The sequence below is a fragment of the Vanellus vanellus genome, assembly GCF_965231255.1.
Source record: "Vanellus vanellus genome assembly, chromosome: 5".
In the NCBI taxonomy this organism is placed as follows: domain Eukaryota; kingdom Metazoa; phylum Chordata; class Aves; order Charadriiformes; family Charadriidae; genus Vanellus; species Vanellus vanellus.
This window is the reverse complement of record NC_138910.1, coordinates 67,901,913-67,915,451: the sequence shown is the minus strand read 5'-3', so window position 1 is coordinate 67,915,451 and position 13,539 is coordinate 67,901,913.

The following is a 13,539-nucleotide window of genomic DNA, read 5'->3' as shown; positions in this document are numbered from 1 at the left end:
TTTTAAAATATCCACAAATAATTTCACATGAGAGGTTGATGCCCAGCACTTTGAAAACAGAATCAAAACCCAAGACATAGGCCTCTGGTTCTTTTAATCATGAAATTACCTTTAAAATGAAAATTGATTATATGAGTTGTTTGTTACAAATATTCCCATGAAATGATGGAGGAAGAATCAGAAGCCCCCAAATTTCTCTTATAATACCCATGACTACAGATCATGAAAATAATGCAAGAATCTTAGCCTGGTGCCTTTCTAATGAGTTATATTTATTATTCTCTTTAGAAAAAGTGAGGATCAATCTGGTTTGTTTAAGGATGTGCAGGAAATCAGGGAGACAGCTGGGAATAGAAGTCCAGTAGTCTACTTCCTTACTGAAAGGCTATTTTTCTGTCTTTAAACTGTAGTGTTCTTTATAATTTTTCTGCTCATGCTTGATATAAATCAGTCCTAACTTCAGCTTAAAGCTTTGTGTCTGGAAATTCTAAAGCATCCAGTAAAAAATACTGTATAAAATATATTGTGAGAACATAAGACTTTGCCATTCACTGAGTTCTGAATTTTTTAAATTTCAAGAGTATTGATAATTCTATTGTAAATAACCTCTCATAGTTCAGGTCACTAGTGTAGACACAAGGTTTGGGGAAATTGAATAAGAAAAGCTAATAGAAGAAGAACACAGCTTTATCCTTTCTAGCTATGAAATCATTAACAATGAAATGTCCTTCCTTATAAAATCTCTCATTACTTTCCTAAGAAAAACATTGTTACAGTTTTAAGTCTTAAAATTTAATTTCCTATTGTTATTAAAAATAGCTGTAGGTAGCATGATAATAAACATTAGAATTTTGAATAAGATTAAAATTTCTAAATAATTTCTAATTAAATGAATGCTTGTGAGATTAAATTTATTGTAATGTTGAGCACATACTAATACCTGAAAGACTGAAGCATCTTTGGGTTACTTTAGCATAATTAAACAGTGATAAAACCTCACTTATTTTACCACTTCTCACACCGTAAACTGTAAACCCAATGAAATATGGTGGTCATATGTGGAAGAGAGGAAAAGATTCTTACAATGTCAGAAGGAGGGCAGTTTTGGTTTTTTTTCCTCAAGATTGAAATGCAGTATTCTGTTAGTCCCTTACATTTCTTGGAACTGAGTATTTCACACCGTGCAGTTATCCAGCATCCAGAAATTAAAGAATATTAAAAAAAAAAAAAAATCCAGAATAGAGTGCTGTGGAATTTTTCAGAAGGTATGGAAAAAAGACACATCTTTAAGATTTATTCTGACTATACAATAATATCCAAGATGGCTCCTATGAAAAAAAATTCTAACAAAAAGCTATTACTCCATTTTCATTATTGATTAAAATTGCAAATATATCAGACCTGCAGTCCTTGGGAAATGAAAATGTTAAAGAAATTATACGGAAAAATGGAATTTTTGAGGAGTGGCAGTTTTTTTCATAAACCAAGCTTTAACAAATTTTGCCAGAGTGAAACAAAAAATTGGCTCTACATTTTCAGACCCTGGAGACATTGCCATTGATTCTATTTAATGGATTCTTTCTCCATCTCTCCCCCTCCGCCTCCCCCTCCCCTGACCTTTTTTTTTGTTTAAATAAGGACTGCAATATAGTAAGTCATCTGATTTAGATCATAAGAAAGTGTCAGACAGTGAATTACTGCATACATAGTAGTACATAACATTATGCCTCTGCTTTTATAAGGAGAAATCTTAGCAGATTTTTGCAGAAACATTGAGATTCCCTAAGGTGGTTGTAAATAGTCAGTTTCCTGGACTCTTTGTCTCAGTTTAGTGGTTCGAGACTTCACTGTGATATGATAATGAGCATATGCATATGTGAGAATAAATAAATACCTAAGTGGAGTAAATTGATTGGCTTTGAGGGAGTAATTAGTTAAATAAGTGTTTCATAATACAGCTCTTTTGTTTAAGTTCACGTAGATTGTAAGTTATTTTTCAAATAAAAGAGCAAATTCTTTGTGGTAGAGTAATAGGACAACCTGGTTAAAATGAAATTTTCTACAGAAACAAGGAGAAAGTCTAGAGACACTTGGCTTGATGAAAATCTGGGAACTAGTCATAATCTGAATTGAACTATAATTTAGATCAGTTACATCCAGATGAATAAGATCAGGTCCATATAGCGTGGAATGGTGATTAAATCTGGCAGCATGAAAAAAATTGTTTGGTCTTTATTCTACACTGACATAAATAAAATCATGATCCTCTCATGAGTTTTTTTTAAATCTCCTAATTCTTTGGTATCCTTCTATGTTGATGTGCACATCCAAGTTTACTTGATGAATGGTTGCTTATTGAAATCATTAATTCCAATTAGAAAGGCTGTCTTCATGCCTGTTTTTATCTCATATGGTCTAATCCACAGAAGAGATTGATTTACAATACATTTTTGAAGAGGGCTATTGTTCTTTTGTTTTAAGATAAAATTCTCTTTCTTTTCATTACATAATTAGTATTAATAATGATTTTCACTATTTAGCTCTACTGTGAGAGGATTTGATTCAGGCTGTTCTCAATAATCTTAGTACTTTCAAGAGCATATAATTTCTGTCAGGGACCTTTGCTCTTCACAGTGCTCTTCACGCAGCATTCTGCTCTTCATTAACATCTTTGTTACCACCAGGTTATTCCAACCTGCTATAATTTCTGATATTTAATATTAGTTGCAATAATTAGTTTATTCAACAAATATAAGAGAAAATTACAGAGAGGGGTTCAGCTCTGGTGGATTGCCAAGAAATCACAATGAACTACAGCAATGAACTTCCCTGTTTGGCTGGGGAAGTAAATGTAGTATTTTACCTCTTCAAATGGAGAATGACTAAGTTGAGAGGAATGTGTCAGCTTTTGTAATTTCTCTTTGAAGGCAGGTGGGGACACCTGAGGTCAGAAGAAAATGTAACAACTGAACTCCATAAAAAAAAATAATACTTGAACAGTTTTCCTAACATTTCTATTCAACAGTTATGGATTAGTAGTTCCTAATGACATTGTATAACCTTTATCTTAAAGAAAGCATGACATTAATTAAAGTAACCCTTATCCTTCTTTCCTTTTAATATCAGGTCATTCTGACCATCTTTTCTACTCTTAATTCTTCTCCACCAGTATTACTATTTAATAGGTTTAACAATTATTTTTCCTATTTTCTGGTAGCTTAGACTCTCTTACGCCCCTTAGTAACCCTGTTCTAAAACCACTTCACCACTTCACCTAACATAACTTTAATCCTGTTTTATTAAACAGGATTCGCATATGCCTGAGAGCCTCTGCTGATCACTCCTTTCTTTGAAGACACACAAAGTCATAAAGCTTGTACTGCTACCCACAAACCTCTTTTTTATCTACTTTTCCTAATTGCCTGTGTTTTTCATGGTACAGGTAATTTTCCTATCTGATTTTCAGTGAGGAGAACATGGCATTATTTTGGCATTTCCTTATGGTGAGGTGGTTTTTGCTGTTTGTGCTCTAACTGAATGAAAATCAGAAAATACTTTTAATTTTTAATTAAACTGTTAAAAATTATTATGAATTGCTTTGCAATGAGCATAAGATGTGATTAATTTAGAATGTATGTTAAAATATTACATACAATCCTAAAGAACTTACTTAGAATGATTTTTCACATTAATTACAAAAAGAAACTAGTTCCATAAAAGGACCTTAATTTTTGCCAGAGACACGTGTAGGTGTTTTCCTTGTTTGGAAATTTCAGCTTGAGTTTTGCTCAAACAACCTAGTTGTAGGTTTCACAGAATGACTTCCCATCAAACTAAATTCAAGATGTTAAGTATCATTATATCCTTTCATAGCAAAAAGTATTTTTAAAATGGAAAGCTCAGGCAAACATCCATCTGCCGTTTCAAAATAGCAGAATTCTACTGGATAGACCGTATACAGGGACTCAGAAAAACTGTTTAATTCATTCTGCAGTGAATTTTTATGCCTTTATGTCTCTGTATGTTTTAACCCTTTAGTCTATATCATTCCTTTAATGAATTTTCTTTAACTCCTTATAGTACTGATAGTACTTACCAGATAATAATATATATGAATTGAAAAACTAATTCTGGAAATAAGTACACGCTTGGTGTATAAACCTTGACTATTTTTTTAGGTAGAAAAAAAAAAAACTGAATAAAAGTAGATCTAGAGGAACATGGGGCAGGGGTTTGTTCGTTCTGTTGTTTTTGGTTTTTTTAATGTTTATAGTTTGAGTTAGCAGTTTAAGGAAAAGAAAAATAACAAAACAAAGCACACAATACTAAGGAACTCGTCATAACCATGTAGAACTTCCACTGCTGAATGTTCATGAGGCTGCTGCTATTCTGCAGTTCCAGTATGCCATATTGTGTACTTGATAAGTTTTGCTGGAGGTCAGTAGGCTGCATCCAAGACCTTTGGCTGCATCCTTTCTGGTACAGTTTGATATACAGTCTTTTGGAGGTTTTTTTGCACCTTCAGGAAGGTAGAACCTTGTTCTGCAGCTGCCTTATGTTTTCAACATCATAAATGACTCCATGAGATAACCTCAGTACCTTAAACATACCTTTTTCAAAGCTTTGACCTGAGGCCATTTTTTATTTTCCTCCTCAAAAAACACCTTACACAGAAATCAGTTACCCTTCAAAAAATCCAACACTGCTTAGTTCTTAGCACAAGAAGTATAAAGGTTGGAAAAACAATAAAAGCACTTGTAGTCTTTTAGTGCCAACTTTCCATGCCACACCCCCTATCGTTTGTGGTAAATAAGGAGCTTCTTTCTTTCCTGTTTCCACAATCAGTGCTCTTTTCTATTCAAACTTCTTAACTCCTTTCCTTCTTCCTGTGATTTTTAGAGTTAAAATCAACATCTTCATTCATTATGGATATGTGCATTTCTTCAAATCTCATCCCCACTGAGAAAAATTGTCATATAGTTTTAGTGTGGTGGGTGTTTTTGTTTTATTTTCCCCCATTTTTTGTTTGTTTGGTTTTTGGGGTTTGTGTTTTTTTGTGTTTTTTTGTTTGTTTGTTTGGTTGGTTGGTTGTTTTCCTTAAAAGCTGTCTATGACATGGGTTAAATTACTCTGCTAAACACTTTATTGTCTGAAAAAGGTGGATATGATTCTTTTGGTCACTACACACAAAGTTAGTTTGCATTTCTTGGAGTAATTATAGAGTGTAAATATAAATCTTTAAAAAGTTAAAGTTACTTTAATTTTCAGTTTTTCATTAATATTTTTCAAAGGGTAAACTAGTCCTTCCTTCCCTCAAATCAACCAATCTCATACTCCAAAAAGTTATGTTTTAAAGTTTTTCCGTATTCTTCTGTTCCTTTTTCAAGAAAATGGGGGTAAAAATAAAGCAATACTGATGTATTTCACAGAATGCAGTGTTCTGGCCCCTCTGTCTGGAGAAATGAGAAAAGGGTACAATAATATAGAAAAAAATAGAAGTAGTGAACTCTGTTCATCTGACAGTATCAAGAGCATTACAAGCCTGGCCTTTTTATCTCCCCTCAGTTCCCCTTCATGATGACTTTTCTCCTCATTAGTCCATATTCTCTTTTTTTATCTCATCTCTTTTGCTCATCTTTCTGCTAGAAGTCAGCAAGGGCAAAATTACTTCATATCACACTGTTCATTCTGCTGGTTGGCCGCATCTCTTACTACATCCCATATCTGTTTTGCTGAATCTATCAATTTTATGGGTATTTCTGTACTGCCATTTTGTCCTGGTCCCTGTATTGCACCTAGACCTCATTGCAGTACTGTTAATGTTCCTAGTACTTCTACTACCAAAAATCCATATTACACATACACTAATTCATTATTAGGTTTCCTTTTGGAGTGAGTCAACAAGTTGCCAGTTTTGGAGAAAAAAATCTAGGGATTTTTGACTTTTTTAATCAGCTCCTAACAGATGGTGTGGATACAGGATATGTCAGGATTCCACCCATGACAATCCTCTGCCTTTTATCTCATCAGGTCTGATGCCCCCAAGTGTCCTCAAATGTAACATCTCATATACTGTTATGTAAGACCTATATGTAAGTTCAGAAATTTTGTGACAGAGATGCATTTTCTATTTTTAATTTGTCCTCTTCTTGGTTCCTCTGCTTCCCGCTCTCTTGTTGCCTCAGACATGAAGCCCTGTCATTCAAACGTCCATCAGCACCAAATAGGACTCAAATGTATTTGTTTTGATTTGTGGCCTATAACCTACCTTTGCTTATACAGTTTCTGGAAAATTAAAATCTCAAAATTGAGAAGTAAAAACTATGGGATATTACAGTTCTCAGGAGATGTCACTTTGGGATCCAAAAAGAATTACTTTCTTCCAAGATACGAGAAGGATATATTCTTGAACCAAGGCAGGGGATCACATATCCAGGAACCCTTGAACACATCCTGTGGTATGTGGGCATTCTCTGTAACCATTAAAAGCTTATCTTTCTTTATTCTTTGTCCATAGCCAGTACCTGGAAAACTACTATCATGTATTCATCTTAACTTCTTATGGATAACCACCTTAAACAATGGCCTGAAATTATGAACTCTTAACAGCTCTCTACTAGTTGGACAACTTCTAGCAACAAGTAGGTGCAAGAGACTTGCTGTAGATTTCAACATACTTTTCTAATCCATCATCAAACTAAAATATTGTAATTCAGAACCACGGGAGGAGGAGCAGTTATGTAGGTAGCACACGCAGGTAAACAAACTAGGTTACACCCTCTGCAATCCTATGAAGACTAGTATGTTCTTGCTTCCATAGCCACATCAAGAGGACAAATAGCCCTTAGTGCAGACTGAAAAAGTGATTTAACACTCCATGGAAATATTCTTACAGAATAGAAAAAAAGTAAATAGAGGTATCTCATACAGCAGAAAGTAAATAATACTATGCCATCTTTTCTCATTTTTAATCCTGTAGTGGTGTTTTGCCACCATGAGCTGGGAAATGGAAGAAAACATGCTGAGCTGTAGCTTTTTAGCACCTTGAATCATTTACCATGTGTGATATAGATAATACGTACTTGCCAGTGCATACTATTCCTATCTTCAGAATTTTGCTGTTAAAATTTTTGATCACTGAAAAGGGGAGCATAATAGCTTGAATCTATAGTTATAAGCAGCTAGGTTATGGATAGCTCACAATTTCTTATCTATATCACACAATTTACCATGTGTGATATAGATAATACGTACTTGCCAGTGCATACTATTCCTATCTTCAGAACTTTGCTGTTAAAATTTTTGATCACTGAAAAGGGGAGCATAATAGCTTGAATCTATAGTTATAAGCAGCTAGGTTATGGATAGCTCACAATTTCTTATGATCTGAAATCACCTGTTAAGAGTTAATATGGGCTAGACAGATATCATTTTATAATTATTTTTCCATTATTTATCTCACACAGCAAGTCTTGCAGAAATAGATGTCATGATCTGTCATATGCTGTGACCTGTAAATCTTTTTCTACTTCATATGCTATCCTTTGTTTTCTAAGCATCATTAAGATGTACTTATTTTCTTCGTGTTGTGGAAAACTTAATTCAATGTGATCCAACTTTTTTTTTTAACTGTTATGTTTTTAAAGTTATCATAATCTTTTATCAATGCTATTCTTGGTGCTGTGAATCAACAGGAAGGTTTTACTTTGGGGTGAAAAATTGAAACAAGGATTAAAACTAAAAATATTTTTTCTTGGTTTGCTTCTGTCTTGTAATTTTGATACACACTAAACTGAATGTATATCTACAAGACAGCAATATGATCCATCATATCTTTAGAAATAAAAAATCAGTTTACTTCAAAATAGTTTTTCATCGCTGGTGAATCTCTTTTGATCTTATTTTTTGGTGTAACATTTTGAATAAAGAATATGCCAGAAGGTTTATTATTATTTAACAGCATAGGGCTGTGTCCTGGTTTGAGCGACACAGGACTAATTACTCTTCTAATGCTTGAGAAAACAGCACTTTTAGAAGACACTAGTGTCTGAATTTGTGAAAATATTTAGTTCATAGCCAGCTACTGTGTGTGGGTTTCAAGGTCTCAGTGTTTTCAAGCTTCCCAGGTGCAGGGATGAGGAAGAGCGAGACCTGGGTATTTGACCCAAGCTGGCCAACAGGGTTATTTCATACCATAAACGTCATATTCAATATAAATTAGAGTTTATGGTGAAGTGCTCTCTCTCCCTTGATGGCTGTGATCCAGAGAACTTCCTGCCCCGATGCCGGACCCCTGAGCCCTTCCCTTCCTCCCAAAGCCCTAGTGCTCACAGTGTCCAACATTTGCTGGGAGTGCATAGCTTCCTACTGATAGAACTACTGATGGAATTGGCTGAGTATAATCTTTCCATATTCTGTATTGGTATCAGGATCAATACTGGTTCTTTAGTGCTATTAATGTTAATTATCTAATCTTATTCTATGAAATCTGTTTATAATTCAGCTCCCAGGTTTCCTTGTTTTTTCCCCCGATTCTCCTTCCTGGGTGGGGAGGGGTAATTGGGTGATAAAATGATTGTCTAAATGACAATAAATTGTTATGGGTTTCTCAAACCATAACATGCTTAAACAGGCATTTTCCCATTTAAATACCAAACAGTCAGTTGTTTATAATTAAATTATTAGGGATATTATGTACTCGTATGACAGCCATTATGTACTCATTGGGTTATATATGCATGTCCTAATACTTTCTTAGTTCTAAATATGCAATTTAAAAAACTAGCTGGCATTGTCTTGAACCTGGGTCATTTTCACTTGTTAGCAAATTAGATTAAAAGCATACAGTATTGAATTTATGGAGCTGTGAACAGAAAAATAAAGGCTTGATAGAATAGTAAGTGAACACAGAGGTTTCACATTACAGAACGTGGAAATGGAATATTGACTCCGCATAGCCTTCCTGAGTTTTCAGTGTGATAAACCTATAAACCTGTTGTCTATATACAGGAGTTGAAAACTCCAGTGATCTAAACTGAAGCTCTCGCACTAACTCTTTCTGATGATTTAGTTTCCCAATTTTACAAGATGTAAAAGCAGTGGTATTGATGATATTAATTTATAAAATAAAAGCACATACTGTCAAATTTGCCAAATTTTTTTGTGTCTTAAGAAAAATGCATGCTTAAAGATGCCCTTCCTCTTTCTATTACCTCATCAATTTCTCAAGTTCAAACAGATTTTGCGCCTTGAATCTTTCAATTATTTTTGTCAATTCTTGTTAATACAAAGATTATTATGCTTTGGAGGATCTCTAATTAAATAACTTTAATTTAATTTTACTTTGAAATAAAGAAAAGGTTGATTGAGAAGGTGGTGGCTTATTAGAACTTGGTTCCACCCCTATCACAGCATGTATGAATTAACCACTGATTCAGCCCACCTGGTACCTTGGAGGTATGATCTGCCTTTGAAGTCCACTTGAGGGCAAACTTGTTCCTTGTGCTACTTTGCACGCTGCAAAAAAAAAATGTATTATAAATTTGATTTAGTTCATATTGAAAGTGATACATCATCTTCTGAAATGAATTAATCTCTCACTAAAAAGACCAATCACCTTCAGCTGCAGATACAGTGCATCCTCTATTAAATCAGATGCATTATTCACTGCATCAAATATATCACTTGTTAATTAAGACTCTACATTTGTATCAGAGCCTTGAATCAAATACATCATCCATTAAATCTTATCAATATTGAATAAAATAAATTGCATGTTAAGTGGAAACATCACCCAATTATAACATGAAGCCTAATAATGCTATAAAGTTTTGTAGTGCTTTCCATTACTCAGGGATATCCTGACTTGTGTTAGTATTTTGACAGCTTGAGATCTCAGAGAAAATCTCAGCATGTGAGTAACAAGTCTTGATGTCTTTTTCCTTAAGGGTAATATAAATCATTCTTAGATTGTTTGATTGGTCCCATAAAGCTGCGAGGGCTGCTGTTCCTCTGAGGAGGGGATCAATAAAGTTAGATCAGAATAAGAAAAATTATGACCCTTGCAAGCATTACTGAAGTATTCTGCAAGATGCTTCATCAATGACATGAAATCAGTTAGTGAAAACTGCGATTCATAGCAACCGTATGGAGCAACTGAATGGAGGTCCTGGAATGGGCTGTCTAAGGGCAAATATACATGGCTAGTAAAGATGTGTGCATAAACACTTGTTAGCTTTGCCTGCACAATGTAGATACTATCAGAAGTAAAACGCAACTCCATCCAGATTAATATGGTGTGGCTAAATGGCCCACGATAATGTGACTATACTTCTGTCTTGTGAACCCTATCACTTAGAATGAGTATCTGTTTCTCTGCAACTAGTGCTGGTTTTCATCTTAAAGATTTAGCCTAAATCTCTCAGGTAAAGGAAGAGCTGAGTTTATCTATGCACAGAAGCAAAATAATGCTTAGCAATAAGAAAGAAATTTTCACCAATAGCTGTCAAAGCCACTTTCTAAGCACAATTCTTTAAAGTTCTGCCTGACTTTAAAGTTACCTTCATGTCAATATTTTTCATCCTCTATCTGTGCTCAGACACTGGGGCAAGTCTAAATGCTATTGAGATTAATCAGTTATATTGGTTATATCTGCTATGAAACTTTGTGTTTATCTCCTGTATGTCTGCTGAAATTTTAAGTTTTTGTTTGTTTGTTTTCGACCTTCACCCCGCATGCTTTTTACAGAAGGAAGTGAGAAAAATGCCAGAAATGCAGTTTAATTCTTTGCTGTCTTTCTGAGGCCTGATCACCCATACCTACTTAAACTCATCTATTCTTTTCCCATGTATATATTTTTACAGTTTCCCTCTCTCTTTTTGCCTTTTGTTAAGCATCTTGCCCAGTTTCTACTGTCTCACACCAAAACTCTTCTTGTCTTAACATTTCTTTTTCCATGAGCTTCATTTACTCTATTTTACTTATACTAGCACTCCAAATGAAAACATTAAGGAGCCATGAGCAGTTCCAATTATAAGATTTTTTTTTTTAAGGTAAATGAAATTTTAAAGCCAATGTATCTGGGTTTGTTTAATTTGTTGGGTTAAGACTTCTTTTCTGTTTTAGTTATTTATTTTTAATTAGGGTCAAGAAATTTGCAAAGTGGAAGGCTGACTAAGAGGAGACTGAGTTTAAAGAAGAGCATCAGCTATCAGAAGTATGGCAGCAAAAATAGTAAGATGTCAAATCTGGTCCCTAGTACCTTATCTTTAAGTCCTAGTCCTTGTCCCTTATCTTTACTGATACTTTGTATAAAGGGAATCATGCTTCTTGTGTCCAGTTTTGTGTTGTAGACCTTCACAGTTTATTGCTATTATGTAGAAAATGCCCATATCCTCTGACATAGATTTTCTATGTAGATACTCTTACAGCTTCCCCTGACTCACCATATGGTGGTGATCTGATTCTTATACAGAACTCATTGTTCCTTGTCAGTGTGGCAATTTTTCAGTCAAATTTCTTTGATGTAGCAGCACTTGGTATGTTGAAACATTTGTCCATAGCAAAGAAAAAATAAAAAATCTAAGGGATTGCATGAAGTTGGAAAACTCAAAAAATAAACACAAATTTTGAAACTTTTACAGACACATCTTTAGATAAAGAAAGACACTTTCAGAGTCTTGTACTTAACCTGTATAAAACTATTCCCTTCAGAAACCAAATCAACTGGAGTTACATGGTCTTAACACAATCCATTCAAGTCAATCAAAAGTTTTCCAAAAGTAGTTTTGATAAAGGCAGAAGGTTGTGGAGATTTTTACCTATATTTCATAGAATCGTAGAATGTTTAGAGTTGGAAGGGACCTTGAAGATCATCTAGTTCCAACCCTGCTGCCATGGGCAGGGACACCTGCCACTGGACTAGGTTGCTCAAAGCCCCATCCAACCTGGCCTTGAACGCTTCCAGGGATGGGGCATCCACAGCTTCTCTGGGCAACCTATAATTTCAAATATAATTAAAAAGCTGTAAGGAGCTGCTCCCTCATCATACCCTTACCACTTCACTAGCAGACTTAATTAATGTAGCCATCCAACCTCCAAACGTACTTGCAGTTGGAGATACCCAGTATTTTCAAGACTGATTTTGTTCATCTCCAGGGTGAGATCTGTTTTAATTACAATAAGAAACCGATTTCTGTTACACAAATAATATTCTCATGTAACCTAATTTAAAATAATTGTCTACATTGCTTTTGTTCAGAAGGGAAAACAAAAACTAAAAGAAGTGCTGACTTATTGAAAATGGCTTTAATTATATTATTATGTTATATTTTGCTTAGAGCTTTCTGGTACTGGGTTACATTTTAAATGAGAAATCTGAACAAAATGTTTTTTATTCACTGGTAGTCAAGAAAGACCTGTATCAAACCTAATTTTCAACTCACAGTTCTAGGTTGAGTAGATATTAATTCACAGAAAAATCACCAAGGATTCTTACTTTTATGTAAATAAAGCTATGTAGACAACTTTTATTTCAAAGGAGAGAAAGTAAAATAATTTAAAGCATTAAACCAAATGGTCATTCTGTCTTAAAACAGCAATAAAAACCCTATTTTCACCACGATACTTCAGTGACACTGAAGGACCTGAAATTAAAAGAAAAAAAGAATTCTGACATAAAGGAGTTATCACTTCTATGCTGAATCATGGAAGAATAGAAGTGGATAAAGTTATTAGATTATCTGAGAGAGCAAATATGAAATGAATGGGCTGTCACAACTCATCTCTTACTGAGGCCATTCCATTCTGTCAGAAGTAATACAATAATATTAACCAAACCTGTTTGCTTGATGTCCATCAAGTCTTCATTCAAACTAAAACAGTGAATTGCATAATATTCCTTTATTCAACATCTCTCAATGCAAAAGGTTCATGTTAGTAAAGCTATTTGAAAGTCTACTTCTGGGGAGTAGTTTTCAGAATCTTTCTGTAATTCATATTTTGATAATAATAACAATAATGACAGCATGAAGATACTTATGTTGTAAAAGATATATGGTAAACATTGAAACAGGCTTTGCAAAGTAGTATTGTAGCTTAATACATCAATCATAAAATAATCTTTCTAATGGTCAGATGCTTTGAAATGAGTGATATTGCACAGAAAAAAGATGTGGATGCCAAGGAAGAAGTGAAGATTTGGTGGATACTGTGTGAAGAGATCAAGATATGCAGGTTAAATCCTTTCTAAAAACATTCTTATAACTTTCCCCAAAAAGTCAGCAGAGATGAGAGATCAGTCCTCCAAGTTACTTCAAGTTTTTGTCACTGCCTGCTCCCTGGTAGTCTCCTGGAAACTCTTTTCAAAAGTTTCCATCCAAACTTTTCTATTAGTATTGCTTCATCTGCCTTTCATCCGTATTTCCCTGAAACCTATTATAGAAAGGTTTTTTTATATTTTTTTTAATATACTTTGGCAAATTATTGTTCAGGTAATTAATATACTTGTTAAATTGAGATCTTAGTACATGGACTGGAAAC